General features: G+C 36.1%; 1 protein-coding gene across 10 annotated transcripts in view; it reads right to left on the reverse strand.

Annotated features, from left to right (window-relative positions):
* Nucleotides 1-14,957, reverse strand: part of LOC150104358 (intermembrane lipid transfer protein VPS13A-like) — a 2,072,875-nt gene that overhangs the window by 1,731,031 nt on the left and 326,887 nt on the right. For 6 of the 10 annotated variants that reach the window (XM_090396323.1, XM_090396321.1, XM_090396326.1 and 3 more), the window contains exon 2: nt 13,124-13,181. The exons of the other annotated variants lie outside the window; for them this stretch is intronic. The gene's annotated coding sequence lies outside the window, so the exon portion shown is untranslated. The remainder of the gene's footprint in view (nt 1-13,123; nt 13,182-14,957) is intronic. 10 annotated transcript variants of the gene reach the window in all.

A 14,957-nucleotide genomic window follows, 5' to 3' on the forward strand; every position in this document is an offset into this window, starting at 1 on the left:
TGCTGGTGGACTTTATATATGTGGGTGATGTTTATATTATCATATGACGGGCTGCATTGTTTTTCTAGGTTTTCTGCTATTGCTTCTGCTTTTTCTTTATCAGTGTGCGCCGTTCCATGAGCAGTTTGCATGGGCGGTAGGGGATTGTGTTTAGTGCGCAGAATCTTCAGAAATTTCCATATTGTGTGATCTTCTGGGTTGAGTGATGATAGTTTATTGTCCCAATCCTGATTCCTGTGGATTTGAAGTGCTTTTCTGACTTGGTTGTTCAACTTGTTCAGAGTTTTCTTGTCCTGTGGGGCGATATCAAAGTTTTAAGTGAAAAGAACTTGCATACCTTCGCTATACGAATGCCAGAAAGGTGTGCCACTATATTGTATTATAACATATTATAATTAAGAAGAAAAGCCAAACGGCTATTTTTTTCTGGCGAAGTTGATAAATTAAGGGGATAAAAAACCCTTATTGTTTTTCAGCCAGTATGCGAAACTCTAAGATCGAAAACTAAAAGAAAGAAAAGGAATTAAAAAACAGAAAGAAAAAAATAGCCGTTTGGCTTTTCATCTTATTTATAATATGTTATAATATAATATAGTGGCACACCTTTCTGGCATTCGTATAGCGAAGATATATAAGTTCTTTTCACTTAAAACTTTGATATCATCTAGGTCTAGCTACTCACTGATGAGACCTCAAAAAAGGTTGAAACCGGTCTGGGTAGTGACCTCTCCTCATAATGTAAAGCAGTATTACATATCCTAGGAGTTGTGTGTTTTTACATTATGAGAAAATATCAAGAATAGTGAGGGATCTTGTTCCACCTTTGCATCTAGTTGCCTTGGTGTGGTACTACCAAGTGGTCACTTACGCTTTGGGTTCGCCGATAGTGCGTCGGCATGAAACGCTTAGATCGTAGTTTTCGATCTTAGAGTTTCGCATACTGGCTGAAAAACAATAAGGGTTTTTTTATCCCCTTAATTTATAAAACCACGTTGTCAACCCGAAAACAGAAAAAACAACTTTAAGAAACATCTCATCTAGAAAATTGAAAACTGCAAAAACAGCAACCAGGTGCTTCGGCCTTAATTGAAAACAACTCAACCCAGTCCCATTTTCCTTCAGCACTGTGTTTTCTAACTGTGGTTCGCCATCCATTGGCATCCTTCAAAAGTTCGAATGATACTTCCAGCATATCTAAAAGTGCTCATCTAAATATAACAACAGATGAGTAAAGTTTAAAAGGTTTTTTTTCTGATTCCTTATTAATCTTTTTCATTGTATTATGTATTTTCAGAGAGAACATTTTCACCTTTTATTTATTATTTTTTTTTTTTTTTTTTTTTTTTTTTTTAACAAACTGATCGATCACCTCCTCGAAGTCCAAAAATGTACCCACGTGAATCTAATTAGTATTCTTAACTTAATTCTCCCCTTATTAACTGCAATTACTTGCCTACGAGGACCTTTGTGAGATATGGCATGTGGCAGCTGTTGGTTGTCGTTCAGGAATAACAGAAACAGGAGTAAATAAGTGAAACATGACTGAAAAATCTACAGGAATGACGTTTTTCTAAGTTTTCCGATATTTTTATAATTCTATGTATTCCTATGTATGTTATTATTATATTCTAAGAAACCTTTAAGTCAAATGATTACTTAATTAAAATATTATTATTAATAGTAGGTGTATTATTAGTAGTAGTATGCATATCATTATTATTATTAGTCATAATAATATTATTAATGATGAATGCTATTCCCCCTCATCCTTCTCAACCCAATGATTAGTGAGATAGCAATGCTACTTTACTAGGGAATAATTATACAACAACATGGTTTCTTATTGTCTTTCTTGTCCATAATAACTGTTTTATGTCTTTATATGTCTGTTCATGGAACTGGTTTGCCTGTTTCAGGGAGGAAAAGCCCGGCAATCCCCGTAATTAGGCCTGCTAACTTACCTTCAACTGAACAGAACTGATAAAAATTATGCGCGTCGTCCATGGGATTCCAACCCAGGTCTTAAAGGGCTTGGTTTATACCGACTGAATTACGCAGGCTCAATTATTATTATAGTTACTAGCACGGGCGGCTCGTGCACAAGCACTGCGGAACTGCAGCCCCCCAATTTTTCTCGATATATATATAAATATATTTATTAATTTGTTTATATTTTCTTTTAATATTTAATTTTTATCATCAACAATCCTATACAATGCTCTTATTTTGTATAAAAAATAATAAAAATCCATCTTGTAGCACTTAGGAGGGCGAAGGACGCTAGCAGCACTGTGTTTACCACAGTGTCATATTGCTACGCTCGCAAACATATACACGTCATAGTGAGATGCGAGCTATTAGCGTAATGCGACACTGTCCGTCACGCAGTTTCACTGTCGTTTATATGGTTTGCGCCAGTAGTAGAGTGTTCGTTGTGCTTATCGTGTTTACGCAGTCTCTTTAAATATTTGAACATTACAATTAAAGACATAACATTTATTATAGTTTTTATTTTAGAACATTATTGGGGTTACTGACAATTATGACCTCAGAAATGCAACCTCAAGAAATAAGTTCTGTGATAGTAGTGATTGTAAGTGAACTACAAATTCTTCAACAGTACCACAAACTTCAAGGAAAAAGTTATTGACCTTTTCGCTCGAAACAAAACAAGAAGAATGGATTTTATTTATAAGTAATTTTGAATTATACTAAACTGTATAATTTTATCGATAATAAACAATATTTTTCCATGTTTAATTTTTTTTTTAATTTTTACCATAATTTTGATATTTTATCCAAACACGTATACACTATACTTACAGTGCGTATGTATATTTCGAAAGTTGCAGCATCCCTACGATTTCAAGCCACGAGCCGCCACTGGTTACTAGCAGTAATATGCGACAGCAATTATTATGAGATGAATTTTACTCAGATTCGCTATTTGAAATTTTTAAAAATGGATCCGCGTGGTTAGCCTAGTGGCTGTGCGCTTCGCAACCATATGCCTGGGAAGAAGTGTCCTAGGTTCGATTCCCGTCGGTGACGTGAGGAACTTAAGGATCTTGCTCAGTCATAGCCAAGTTATTCGGTCTTGGGGACGGGCAGTTTTTGCCCAGTTTAGCTGGGGGGTTTCATCCCGCAAGCAGGCAAACCGGCCCCACCCGTGAACACACGGACTACAGACATGAATACTTCCAATAGGGAATGCAGCCAAAGAGTGGGGTGCCGGCTGCATTATTCCGCAGTGACTCCTCATCAGGAGGAGACCCAACCCGTCTGAATCAGATGAAAGGAAGAGATAGATAAGAAAATGTCGAACCGTTTCAGTTTTCAGTTCAGCTATATTCGGGGCTACAAAGAAACAACATGTTCAAATTACGTGTTACAATAACCCTTTGACTTAACGGAATTCGCAGAAGTTGCGGTACAAGAAGCTGTCTGCACGGTTCAGTTTTAGTTTCTAAATGGATCACTTTTATCATAACATAATAGCTAATATCATTTTCGAAAAGAAGTTTCGAAATGATATTAGCAATTCCGCTCTGGCTGGATGCAATTTAATGAAATTTTAGTGAAGATATATATTAAAGTTTTAATTTCAGCCTGACTAGTGTTATTGTGATAAAACTTGGTAGAACGAAATTGTTCACTACAGAAAAATCGCTATCCTCACAATGAAGCAGGATGTACACTTACATAAATGTTCTAAAATGCAACAAAATAATTATCACGTTTCAGTGACCAATTCCATGTGTTGTTTGTATTTTGAGTAATGTTAGGTACTATTACCGAACACTTTTAAACAATAGTTTACAAGAAAAATTACTTTTCGATGAATTACTGTATGAAAGAATTCATCGAAAAAAGTTTCGTGAATTGTTTTTCGATGAATTGCCATTCGATTAACTGTGTTTCGATGAATTTTCATGGAACCCTGCTGAACAGTATCATATTCCTATCCACCCATTCCTGAATTTTAGTTTTAACCAACTTTACCAGTACTTTAATCAATACTTTAGGGATACGATTTAGTCTGTAATTTACTTCTGTCTTGGAGCAGCCTTTATGTAATGGAAATATCTTACCCTTTTCCTACTCCCTTGGAACCTTACCAAGAGCTGACAGTTGGATTAAACAACTTTGTCAGAGGCACTGCCAGTTCACTTGCACATTCTTGTAGCACATGCGCTGACGTACTGTCCTGGCTCACTGCTGTATTCGCATTGATATTTTTCAATATAACGAGTATCTCTAGTTCATCTACCTGAATTCTCATATCAAGTCTTTGTCAAGTCAGTAACTGCAAAATCACTACCTGGATGATAACCTTGCAAAGCGATCACTTAGTACTGAACTATTTATTCTGTTACTTTCCTACTATCAGCACTGAGTGAGCATGCCGAGCACCTTTTTGTTTATATTCCTTCCACAATGCTTTCTTTTCGCAGCTCCTGCTTTAAATTGCTATTCATCCACTTTAATCCTATTCGGTTGTACTGCCTGACCCTGGATATGCACACTCTGATACAACCTCACTCAAGCAATCCTTGGCCACTTCCCATTGTAGCTTGTTATGCCATGGCGCTGCCCTAAGTTGCCTCCTAAGTGTGTCATAATCGCTAGCTTTGTAGTTCCACATAACCCTTCCTTGACTGAAAATTTCACATGTTGAGCAATCTCCCAGGACAAGGCTGCATAGTCATTTTCCCCAATCAGAGGTAAAGTTGTTACTACAGTTATAAAATAAACTTTCTGATGCTATTACCAGATTCAGCACTCTCATACCCCAGGTCTCCTCCATTACATGCTGTTTCAGGTAATTATCCCTCAGTAACTGCATAAATTTCATTTTCATTTTGCCATGTGATTTTTCCTCCTTCCAGTTTATATTGCCACAGTTGAAGTCTTTCATGAGAATTGTTTGGCCTGCACTAATGCTAATCTTCCGATGCATGCCTCCTCTTCTTCTGGACCCCAGGTCTATAGCAGCAACCAACACTATGTTTTGTCCTATTGGCCTCTATCTCACATTAGAGCCTCAAATGAACCACTTCCCTCAGATCTACAATTTCCTTTCCTTCTATTTTTGTTGATTGCAGTTCATCTTTTCTCATTAATAATACCCTCATCCTGCCCTATTTTCTCTATCTTCACTGAAAATATATCCGTTATTCTATTGCTGTAACTACACCATTCTCTGATAACCAGGTCTTGCTGAGCCCATTTTTGGCCAAGTTGAGCTGACCAATACCAAAAACACTTTTCTCATTGATTTCTGATACTTTGGGCATTCATGTGCATGCATTTCAACATTCCCTTGGGCCCACAATTACTTTTACATAATGTCATTATGTAAAAGTCCATTCTAATTCAAAACCTGGTAAACTGTATACAGCGCTTCACAATCATTCCCACTCATATTAGTCTATCCCATGGATGGCTATTTCCTCGTAGTCATTCCTGCACTCACACTCATTTGTCCAAGGGGTGGCTAGGTATATGTTTGTTGGCTCCATCTCCCCCTAGTTTCCCTGGTTTGCACTTCTAAATTCTCACTGAACAACACTTGTCAATCAGCCCATTATGAGACATTGTACCATTCACTCATCAGGAGCATCCACACTTCATGCTCATTAGCATTTCCATTGGCAGAGAATAACTTCACCAGTTTAGCATCATTCTGTGTCATCTTAACCAGTGTAGGCCATGAGCAACCAACTATAAACTGCTTATTGATATAACATATCTGCCCATTATATTCTAATGCAGAAATTTACACACGAAAGTAATAGCTGGGGATTAATAATATCAATTAAATGTATCTCAGAATCTAGTTATTTCCCTTGGGAAATAATCCAGTTATTTCACAAGTTGCGGTACAAGAAGTACCCATAAAGCATAAAGTGTTAGAAATAGACATGGTATGGGGAAATATGTAGGTTCATTAATCTACTTATGGACCGGTAAAACGAAGAAAACAGAACATTTCGTGAACAAATAGGCAAATCAGCAATGAGAATGCATGCAATTTACACGTGGCTCATTCTACTTCAAATAAATCCATGGTTTGCATTCTACCTTGCATCAACTGTTTTTGCCACCGAAGATGGTCTGTCAGTTTCAGACCAAAATATATGGTCTTATAATCAAATAAATATTATATTTGCTTTGTATTTTCGTGTAAATAATTTACATTCATCCACTTCGCCCTAGGTATGCAATTAAAACCGATAGAAGCTACCTTCCAAAACTATCTAGGTACAACTATAAACAGCATTAAATACTAAGTCATCTTTAGTGAAATTTTAGAGGACAGTAGTAGGGGAGCCTCTTCTGACAAGATCAAGATCAAGATAAGATAAGGAATCGTGACGTGATTGGTTGATGACGTCATTGTGGGCGTGGCTGTATGTGTGTTGAGTGACATCAGTATATAATTAATTATTCAGAAAAGCTCGAAAGGGTGCTGCCATCACGACTTACTCTAAGAATTCCCACCCTTTAACAGGAAACAAATACCCCAAATGTATTGGAAAATTAGTACAAACATCTATATAAAATAAAATAATAAAAAAAAAAAAAACCGTATGTTTGAGTGACACTAGTATATAATTAATTATTCAGAAAAATCTAATCACACCCGCCATCACGACATACTCTAAGAATTCCCATAGACGACAATGACAGATGTGTGCCACCCTGGGAAAATTCAAAGATATCTTATCTCAAAACATAGCCCACAATTCCATACCCAAACCAAAATACCGCACAAAGACATAACGTCACGATTCTTATCTTATCTTGATCTTGTCAGACGTGAGCACCAATCACGACACGATTTCTTATCCACTAATATATTTCCCTTTCCATTCAAAACAATAACCTCACTTATTTACAACTAACAAATGACGTCACTTACTACATCTGAAAACAACACACACCCACGACACTATTCCTTATCTTATCTTGATCTTGATCTTGTCAGAAGTGTCCCACCAATCACGACACGAGTTCTTATCCACTAATATCATCCTTTACATTCAAACAACAACGTCACTTTTTTACAAATAACAAATGACGACATTTATTTACAAATAAAAAATGACGTCACTTATCTACATCTGAAAACAACACACACCCACCTCACCATTCCTTATCTTATCTTGATCTTCATCTTGTCAGAACTGCACCACCAATCACAACACGAATCCTTATCTCTACCATCACCCATAATCCCATACGCGAACCAAAACACAACAACAGAAGCCAGTGACACACTTGCCCACACGGAAATTCCAAACCTTACACACCCATGAAGCCACGCCCACAATGACGTCATCAACCAATCACGTCACGATTCCTTATCTTATCTTGATCTTGTCAGAAGAGGCTCCCCTACTACTGAGGACAAACTCTCAAAAAAAAAAAAAGTATTAACAGAAGTTTTCCATTATGGATATGCAACCAGAATAATCTCATTTGAAACCCTGAATTTAATATATATAATTGGAACAAAGAACAGTAAAAAAAAAAAAAAAAAAAAATTTAATTCAGCCAGCATGTGATAAATGTTTAAGCGGAACATCAGAAAGGTAGCTATCAATATAAGAAATAAGAAATAGAATAAAACAGCAGCAGAATGGAGCGTGAGAAGCAGATTTGGAAAATAATAATAATAATAACTGCAATACCAGGAAAGGAAAGCGTATGGTTAAGGTTTTATATTGCGTCAAAAATGTTGCGGACAAAACATCCACTGCTTAGCTCTTCGAAAGAAGTAACAACGGAAACAGAAAGAAATAAATAAATGATACATTGGCAGCATTATGAGAAAAACTATAATCCGCAGATTTATCTAGGGTGTCCCACGAACATTTTACAGCTCCATTCAAAGAAAAAGAGAAGGATATCATTGAAAGTAACGAATTCCTACCATTTTTTCCAAAGTTAACCCAGAAGAAAGCAGAGGAAATTGACATTTTTAGAACAATCGCTGAATGTAGGTTTACCATAAAGTGCCTACCAACAAAAAGAAAATGATGTAATCAATGAATTTTACAAAATATATTTTCATAATTTTGAACACTAGTTTATCGGGATGATGCAGTTGATCATCCCGATAAAAACACAAGCTCGACACACAAGCAAGAACAGAGAAATCAATAACGGACATATCACCCATGCTCAAAGATTCCAATCAAGAAAAACGAAAAGATTAAAAATAAATAAATAAATAAAAATTAAGAGGTATCACACTATTACAAGCGTTGGTAATTAAAATCGGAGGTCCGGACATATAAGAAGAACAGATGAGTTGCATGAAGCCATATCCAAAAAAGAAAAAAATAATAATAAAAGAAACTTTCGGTGAGTGGCAAAGCTAGTATTTGCAACAGATTATTATTGACTCCCTCGATGAGTCCTTAGACTAATTGAGGGAGGGCACCTACTCTACAACTCTGTTTCCATCCTTCAAATCCACCAACTACAACGAACCGCAATTACACCAACGCCATCTACCCAACTAATACTATTTTCACAGACAATCCCAAACATCCATGACCATGGTGGGATTCGAACCCACAGCCTTTTGGCTGGAGAGCGGATACGCTAACCACTCGGCCAATCAGGCCAGCAATATATACAGCTCAACTGTGACAACATCCCATAACATAGGCAATGGGAGGATACAGATAAATTTGTTGCATATAATAAGTTTCTAATCCTTTTTATTTCCACAGGGAGTGTGTAATGCCGTTGTAGCTTTTAGCTTATCTCTTAGAGACTATGGGGTAGTCAGACTCGACCCCTAGCCAATCAGATACCTGGCCCAAGAGATTATCACTAATTTTAAATGGCATCTACTGAGAAACAGATGCCGTTAAAAATTGAAATGAAACTTAGAAAGTCTTTCTTCAGGCAGCCTAGTGCTGTGCAAACGTCAATTCCACAAGACTCAACAGACTTGAACCTATATATGAGGCTCAGAATATAAACCAGTGAGCACTTCGATACTGTTCCAAGAAGCAGAAGCTTGAGGCCTTAGTATAGTAAATCGACATCTGAAAACCTGATAACCAAAGTCATAACTGCAAAAAATCACGTCATACCCCAGATACGCAATTGCCTTCCACAAAAAAAAAAAAAAAAAAGGTTCCTGCCAAGGTAGTAAATCTTTTTGTAGAAATGCCCCTAAATCACTGCACGGAGAGCAGTGAATAAACAAGGAATACTTAGAATTGTTCACGGAAATAGTAGAGGAATGCCTTTACAGCATAAAGAAGTTACTCTCTCTTTTACGGGCAAGCTGGTTTTTCTCTGGGAAACTGGTTTTAGAACTCAAGAAAATCGATCGTAGAATCCACACTATTCAGATAATGATATATAGTGTTAGGGACCTTAGATACAGGTGTTTGCAGTACTCGCTTCGCCGGATGCCATTTAATGATATTAAATGGCATCCGGTGAAGAGCTTTCACTGATTGGCTGCGGGTGAAGATTGATTGCCCTTTAGTCTCCAAAAAGATAGGGCTAAAATGCCTCACATTCCTGTGGGCAATAAATGGCGTTGGCGGATTATTATTTATTATTAAAAACTTTCGTATTGCATTTTAATATAATAAGGCTTATTTTGGTGATGGAGCTAACATATTTTCCAACGAAAGATTCAGCTGTATGTGCAAAATAATAAATACATTAATATATATATATGTGTGTGTGTGTGTGTGTGTCTTTCTTAAATATTTAAATATATATATTTAATCTACTGGATTTTTCAATAAGAAAAATAATATTGATTTATTTTATCTCAATAAGTCAAAAAAAAACTGCATTATAAAATTTGTTGGGTTGATTGCATTCATTTTTCCTTCAAAAAATGGAAAGCAGGTGCAAAGAATCCTCCAAGAAAAGTATTCAAATGCAGTAAAACATAATAGCAGACTAAAATGCGATTAAAATTTTCATCTCATTTTCAATTTACTTATTAGTCCTCATACCTCTTACGGTCAAGTAATTAACTCTAAGGCGTTCCTAAATCTATTACAATTTTATTACGATTGGATTGTTAATCCATCTTCATGGTCTGCTATGGCTGCCTGTTACCTATGTTTTCCAGCAGATTTGTCCGTTTCCCTATGCCTTAATGCAAAACCAGCTAATTTATTCAGTTGAAATTATTATAAATGTTTCATGCATCCTACACGGTATTCGAACTTTCAGGCTGAATACATTTCCAGGTCGTTGCAAAAGGTCAGGTGTCTTTTCGGCTGGCTACAGAGACGCTCTATAATTAGAATATTCAAATATTTCGATTGGTTGGATCGATATACCTTCATCGCTACTGTTAGAAATAACATACACTATTCAAATAAAGAATGCAGAAATTTAAAATTATTTCTGTGGATCTAGTTACTTCTGAACGATAGACCATTCAAAGAACAAGCCACCACAGAAATAAGCTTTCTCTCAAATATGAAGAATATCTACATTGGTCGCAGTATCATTTACATTACACGGGGGAAAAATCATGTTTATATATCAAAACTTACTGATATACAAAAAAACTCTAGCAGAGCGCAGTATTTTGCTTTAATAGTTCTGTAACAGCTCAGTTTTTAAGAGTATTATTATCCAATTTGATAGCACAAATTAATGAATTTGGGGGTTGGGGAAGGAAAAATCGTCCTCATGCTATAGAAGTTTGATTACCATCATGCTATCTCGATATTTCTAAACTTTTTTTTTTTTTTTTGAAATTTATGTAGGAATCTTTAAACAGATCCATTAAAGACAATTTAATTTTCACCGTTCATATGATATTATCAAGTGTGGGGGCCTGGAGTGGAAACGTAGTCTATTTTAGGACAGCATTCAAAGCTTAAATAACTTGATAAACTCATGGGACAGTATAATATACGTATAATAATAATATAATGCTATAAGGCAATATAATAATATTATAATGATCACTTTTGGATCAAACTAGTATATGAAATAAAACTGCATCATTAAATTAGCCATCGTTTTCCAGGGTGTTAATCAGTATAGACGAAGTAAACTGCCGAGTTCGCTCAGTTAAAAAAAAAAGGCGGTTACGGAGACACAGTGCATTTTACTTTCAGAATCGAAAAATGTTATTTTAACACTCGGACGCTCGCATCCAATCTGACAGATACATACAAAATGTTTATTATAAATATTCTTACACAATTCAGCGTATAGCTTGGAGATCATGAGTAGCTGTGCATTCATATGTTACGAGTGATATTCCGCACATTTTTTGCTATCAGTACTGATAGCAAAAAATGTGCGGAATATCACTGATAGCAAAAAATGTGCGGAATATCACTCGTAACATATGAATGCACAGCTACTCATGATCTCCAAGCTATACGCTGAATTGTGTAAGAATATTTATAATAAACATTTTGTATGTATCTGTCAGATTGGATGCGAGCGTCCGAGTGTTAAAATAACATTTTTCGATTCTGAAAGTAAAATGCACTGTGTCTCCGTAACCGCCTTTTTTTTTTAACTGAGCGAACTCGGCAGTTTACTTCGTCTATACTGATTAACACCCTGGAAAACGATGGCTAATTTAATGATGCAGTTTTATTCAAGGTTTGTGATATTTGACACTAAATTATATATCTGAGAGATACCGCGACCTCCGATGTCAGTATAGTATGGTTTTTTTTTTTTATTCTTTGTTTAATAATTTCTAGATTGTAACTGAAAATAAATAAACCATCATGTATTACTAAAACAGAAAGCCAAAAGGCTTATTTTTGTCATACATGACCTCTAGGAGATGTGCTTTACATTTATGGAATACTAAGGAAAGTGATCTGGAGCTTACTTCACCTTTATTACGGGTTGCCCATTAGTGTACTAATGCTTGCATCCGCCAAAACTTTTAGTTTCTATATATTCGAAACGAAACTCTTGTAGTTTCTATATTCCGCTATAAAATAATGTTGGATTCAATATCCACTTAATTTGTACCATCGTGTACTATATTTGCAGTGGCTTTTCTTTATGTTTTATTGCATTTTAGCACATACTAGTAATGAATGTATCTCTTAGATATACCGTGTCGTAACGCTGCAAAATTACAGTTGCGAGCTCCCGAGTGTTAAAAGGTGTATATCCTATTCAAACATTTTCGTTAATGCTCTCTTCGGTTAGTGTGATTCGGCTGGAATAACGGTCTAAATAGCCAAGATCACAAAGCCAAATGTTGTCTTGACTAACTTTGTTCATGGCTGTTTGCTTTGTGCAAAAATCGAAGTTTAAGAAAAAAACCGATGCCATCTCTATGCAGGAGATCGGAAAACCCATCTTGAGTTGGAAAGCTCAAATAAAAGGTTCTCGTATCATGGATAGATGATAAAAAGTCTCGTTCTAACGAGTATACTTAAAGGGCCATGATTTAAAAACATTTATAATTGTTTTGTAGCTAGTCCTTGAAATTAACGCAAACATGATGGCTACGTATTATGAACAGTGAATAATATAGATATACTTATATTAAGAAACGAGAGAAATTTCTTTCTTGTTCTCGGTTTCTGATTAATACTACTGTTGCTTTTCTTTCAGTATCAAAATTGGCTTTAAACAAAGCTAAATGCACGAGCCGTTTCTAACTTAAATTCATTAAATTTACAGAAACTGAAATGAAATACAAAAATTGAAATTACATATCTGGAAGAAGAACTAAGTCTTTGTTCGGTGGTGGTGGAGATAAAATCAAACTTATAATTAATTTTATTGTTTACTTTTTTTTCAGGAACTGGAAATTTCTATTAGCTCTGTTAGAGCAGTAGCGATAAGAGTTATTTCCTTGCTCGATGTGGTTCTTTTCGCATTTGCTATTCTTACCTGTTAAAGAAAACAATTTTTGCTCGCTAGGTTTCACCAGTATCAAGACAGGACTCCTTGTTATATTATTAAGAGAGACCTCCAGGGAGTCAAGGACTCATCGAGGGAGGCCACATACTACAAACACCAGCTATCATACTTGTTCTTGAATTCATTCACTACTTACACACATAACATCGCACGGCAATCCATTCCAATTACTCACCACTCTATGAGATAAAAATCTAAATCTCACCTGCTTCTTAGCGGCATTCATTCTCAGCTGCCAAAGATGCTCTCTTGTCCTTTTCCCCCTTTATAAAATAAAATAAAAAAATTCCATCAACTGAAATCCTGTATATCCCTTTCAGAAGTTTGTACGTCTCAATCATATTCCTCTTTCTTCGGTTTGCTAGTATCTGCAAACACTAGCAAACTTTTTTCTGTCTTCATATTTAGTATTTCACAATCCTGATATCATTTAACACTCTCTCTCCACTGTATCAGAATCACAACGGAATCCTTGGATTATTGTGCGCAGACACCAGATCTGCGCACAATAATCCAAGTGAGGTCTTATCATGACCTTGTAGAGAGGAAAAATAACATCCTTATCTTTAGATGTCAAAGTTTGTTTCAGCATTGCAATTATCTTTTGAGTTGTATTTTCAATCTTTGCTACATGACCCCTGAACTTCAACTTCCTATCCTAACATTCCAAGATCCCTAGCTTGACGAGTTTCTTCTAGCATAATCCGATCAATATAATTAATCGCGCCAAAGTGAATGACTTGATATTTATTAACAGTGAAATTACAGTCATTTTCACATGCCCACAATTCCAGCCTATTCAAATCATTCTGCAAGTACTGCATATCAGAAGCAGCACTCCTGATTACCCTAACTATGTTTGCGTCATCATAGCTATGTGTTACCTGTCAAATCCTTCCCAATGCCCTTAATGTACAGACTGAATAACAGTGGACAAAGCACTTATTCTTATGACACGCCACAAGTTATCTTAAATTTTGCAGACTTACTTACCCCTCCCCCCCATATAACACTTTTTGATATCCGTCAGTCAGCCATTCTCTTAACCACGCTAATGTTTTAGAACCCAAACCTACGAGGGTGGTCAGAAAAGGTTTCAGACTAGACCATAGATGGCAACACTATCGGCAAGATTTTTTTTTCTAAGTTTGTATGTCATAAGCATCCATATGAAATTGCAAGTCGTTCTATCAAGTAGTTTGTTTTATACAGCTCTGAAGCAAAAGTATTGTCTTTTGAAATTGATAAATTTGCGGTTAAAAAATTCTTTGCAAAAGAAGGTTTAACGCCAAAAGAAATTCATTCGAAGCTCATAAAAGTTTATGGGCACTCTTCTCCTTCGTTTTCGACAATTAAGAAATGGGCATTAAACGTGGCCGTACCAGCCTTATAGTTGATCCACGTGAAGGACGTCCAAAACGTGTAACACCACCAGAAATCATGGTTCAAGCGCACGATGTGGTATTAGATGACCGGCGAGTCAAAGTGCGTGAAATTGCTGAGACTATAGGTATTTCAAAATAACGTGTAGGATATATTTTGCATGAAAAATTGCAAATGAAAAAGGTTTGCGCAAGATGGGTGCCGCACTTGCTCACAGCAGATCAAAAACGCATTCGTATGAAAATCTGTGAACAGTGCTTGGAGCGTTTTAACAAGAATAAAACTGATTTTGTTCGTCGATTTATTAATATGGATGAGACTTGTATTCATCATTACACACCAGAATCCAAACGACAGTCAAAATAGTGGACAGAAGCCTGTCGTTCAGCGCCAAAGAAGGCAAAGTCGTTCCATCAGCAGAAAAGATCATGGCATCGATGTTTTGGGATGCTAAAGGCTGACCATATTTCCTAGAGAAAAAAACGGGACATTGGGATGGCAAAAACGGGACGGGGGTTATGTAACATTCTATATTCATGAAAAAAGTATTATTACATAGACACGTTATTTGTGCCAAGTCTTTTGCAACAACAAAATTGGTGTTCGTGTTATCTGCACACAAAGCAACAATTTTGTTTTGTAAGGCAAATTTGTCA

The sequence above is a fragment of the Typopeltis vanoorti genome, chromosome 8, assembly GCF_054136105.1.
Source record: "Typopeltis vanoorti isolate ZY-2024b chromosome 8, IOZ_Tvanoo_1.0, whole genome shotgun sequence".
In the NCBI taxonomy this organism is placed as follows: domain Eukaryota; kingdom Metazoa; phylum Arthropoda; class Arachnida; order Uropygi; family Thelyphonidae; genus Typopeltis; species Typopeltis vanoorti.